At 41.3% G+C, this 3,760-nt stretch overlaps 1 protein-coding gene across 1 annotated transcript in view; it reads right to left on the reverse strand.

Annotated features, from left to right (window-relative positions):
* Positions 1 to 395: 395 nt before the first annotated feature.
* The window catches only part of LOC101857535, a gene marked incomplete in the record, with an annotated part of 8,392 nt that continues 5,027 nt past the window's right edge, over positions 396 to 3,760 (reverse strand). Inside the window, 1 exon segment of the mRNA XM_013090496.2 lies at positions 396 to 2,796.

Here is a 3,760-nt window from a genome sequence, read left to right on the forward strand (position 1 = left end):
TAGTGGAAGTACGGCCGGTAGTTGCCAGTCACTTTCTCCTACATATATACACACACTTAGTACTTACACACACACACACACACATACTTGCACACACTTACACAATGCATTACATGTGTGCAAGCACACACACACACACACACACACACACAAATGCACACACAGCAGAGTTCCACATCCGGCTAAAAAGACATACAGCTATATACATACACCTGCAGACATATATAACTATGTACAAGTTGAGGACAACAACAACAACAACAACAACGACAACAACGACAACAACAGGGAATACTGACACACACAAAAGTCTTCTTTCACTGCAAAGGATTATAATTTGGTCCCTCTTATAATCAGTGGAAGAGTCCTGTCATTTTCAAATATATGGGTTAAAATTTTTTAAAGAACAATTATTGTTCAACCCCAGGGCACAATATAAAAAAACAAAAAAAAAACAAAAAAACAACAAACATGTGAGGTAATAGAAACAACAGTACAGTTAAAAACACTTTCAAGTGTGGGAATATAGAGTACGGTACCGTTTTTGACCGAAAAAGTCGAAGAATGAGTAAAGCAAACAATGGGTACCCCCCCAAAAAAACCCAACACAATATCAACGAGAATGATGATCATGATGCAGTCATTATAATTTTAAAAAAAGCATAAACGTGAGGGTCACGTAATTAAGTAAGAATCTTGTGGTCACCGTGGCAACAGAGAACGTGGGAGTCTGGTGACATGGCATTGCTAGTTGTGAATTAATTGCATGTGGAATTTCTGAGAGTCAAAATATATATGTAACAACGGGAATTCAAGAGAAAAACAGAACATTGGAAGCAACGGAATAACATACTATATATATATATATAACATAGTACGATGTATAATATAATATAAGAAACAATACTGGAAAACTATTGGTCTATGCAACAACATGGTTTGTCATTTCAGTGCATGTTTTTTTTAACGCAATAAAGGATATATTCTCAAAACTTGCACTTTCATTTTAAATCAGAGGAGCCAACTTGGCTATTACGAGGGGGGAAAAAATTAACCCCCCCGAAAAAAACCACCACTCGGAACTTTTTCAACCTCATGAAAACGTGTGCACAAGGTCTCAAAATTTATAAATCATATCGCCTAATACATCTTGTATCAAGACTATTTTCGTTCAAGGGGCAAAATCCAGACAATCTTAAGAAAAAAAACCTCCCCCCAAAAAGTAGATTTCTGGACCTATGTGGCAAATCGGCATCTCTGTTCAATATAAGCATGGTCTAAGGACACATTTGTCTGCATTAAAGCAAAAGAAAAAGCCTGCCCCAAAAATCAAAATATATATATATATATTTACCAAGTGTACAAGTCTGTGATACGTATATATGTATTTGTATATATATATATACGATCAATATCTGCGGGGCTGGGGCCAGGGTTGTGTCTAGGACCCCACAGATTGTAACCTCCCTTACTTACACTCTGTGTGTACAGGCAAACATATCGCCTCAAAATATTCACGTTACAAAAGAATAACTTGAATACTTTTCTCATAAAAACAAAGACAAATTGAGTTGGTCAGTATAATGAGTATTGGTCCGCCAAAAACATTTCAAACAGGATTTTAAAAAACCCACAAACAAAACATAACAGAATCAAGCCTAAACCAGATGACTAGAATAGGATAAAAGGCTCCACAAACAAAATGCTTTCATCGTGGGCAAAAATGTTCTTCAGCAGCTCATGGGCTAAAATGTTCTTCAGTGGCTCATGGGCTAAAATGTTCTTCAGTGGCTCATGGGCTAAAATGTTCTTCAGTAGCTCACGTTTCTCCTCATTTCATTTTCCCTCCGACATCAGCAAAGAGCTTCTGTCTGGTCCAACGAAGAAGAAACGGATAAAAAAAAATTCTGAACCAGTGGAAACGTCTCACATGACCCACGTCATGAGCTGCTTGATGGGTGGGGTGGCTTTTTTCTTCTTGTCCAAACAAACAGAAATAAATCTCAAAGAAAAAATGGTTTTTTTTAAGGAAAAAAAAACCGAGGAAAAAACCACCCACTTGTATTACTGATCCAAACAAGGAAGAAACACAACAGCTCTGTCCGAGAAAGTTCAAATCCGACGAGGTGCCGTCGTGAAAGTCCCTGTACGGTACCGCAAACTCCTCACTTCAAAACAACAGCAGCAGCAGCAACGGCGACAATCACCACAAGATCAGAAAACTCTGGCCTCGTACCATGGAGCATAGAGAACTCGTCGATGTTCCCACACACACACGCAGTTACACAGCTGTCCACACCCATCTCAGGCACAGGGAGAGAGAGAGAGAAACACTGTCCCTCTATCCTCCAGACTCGACAACGCATCGCTGCCGTAAAAAAAGCAACCCATCCTCCTATCGCTCTCTTCGAGGCAGCAGAATGATGAAGGTGCGTGAGCGTGAGTGTGTGTGTGTGTGTGTGTGTGTGTGTGTGTGTGTGTGTGTGAGTGTTAGGTTAGGTTGGGTTAGGTTTGCTGCTTTGCCAAACATTTGAGACAGAGCGTAAAAACACAACAAAACTAGCAGTGTTATTTCTGTCTTTTCTTCATCAAAACTCGGAGGGGGCTGGGAAAAACTGAAACGATTCCTTTCTTACAGTGATCAGACAGTAGGTGTGGTGTACGGTGACGTAACTCTTGACCCCCACATTGCATCTGTCGCAGAGTTCTGACAGGGCTTGAGTTTCTTCCGTCTAAAATATGGCAGCTGTCGGTGTTATTCCACGAAGGGATGATGGCTTGGCGGGCGGGGAAGGTGGAAGAGGGTGTGGGGGGGGTGGAGGGGGAGACGACAACTTAGTCCTCCTTACTGGAGCCATTAGCGTTCTCCTCCTCTTCGCCATCAGAGGGTTTGCAGAACTTGTACCTGTGAAATAAGCCACAGAGTTTATAAAAGTTTTAGTAGAGGTTTTTACGGCGCTCGCAACTGCATAAGGTCATATGAGCGCCAGAAGATTAGAGGAGTTACAAGAGAGTATCAAACATAAAAAAGAAAGGGAGATAAGGACAATAGATGTTTGAAAGGAAAGAAGAAGCAAACCACACCAGAGCACCCACCAACTGCCCACAGAAGAACGAGATGAGTGGGATTGCGTCTTTCAGTACGGGTCTGGAGGACAAGTACACAATGTTTGTTGGTTTGGTTGTTTGTAGACGTTTGTCTGGATGTACGTGTTTGATTGTTTGCTTCGTTAGATGAAGAGAAGCATATATTTGCAAGATCCACCACGTCTCGATTTGGATTTTCAGCTTAATCTTAGACACACACACACACACACACACACACACACACACACACACACACACACACACACACACACACACATACCCACAGTCGAGCACGTACATAGCGAAATTAGCGCGGGGTCGGACATCTTTTCGTTTTGTACGAATTTCGCTAAAAGATCTAAAGACATGGATAAGAAATAAATTGGGACCTAAAGATCTGTTGGCTATGTGCGTGCTTGGTGAGTGCAGTGTGTTAGTGGTGAGCCCACCTACTGACTACGTCCTTTCATGTTTAAAGTACATCCATGCGTCTCTTAACCCCCTCTCCTCCCCAACGTTCTTTCTTTTTTTCTCTTTTTCGTCTCTCTGTCTCTCTTTCTTTCTCTTCTCTATCTCTCTCTTTCTCTGTCTCTCTGTCTCTCTCTTACTCTGTCTCTATGTCTCTCTCTTTCTCTCTCTTTCTCTCTCTCTCTCTCTCTCTCTCTCTCTGTTT

The sequence above is a fragment of the Aplysia californica genome, unplaced genomic scaffold (assembly GCF_000002075.1).
Source record: "Aplysia californica isolate F4 #8 unplaced genomic scaffold, AplCal3.0 scaffold01304, whole genome shotgun sequence".
NCBI lineage: Eukaryota > Metazoa > Mollusca > Gastropoda > Aplysiida > Aplysiidae > Aplysia > Aplysia californica.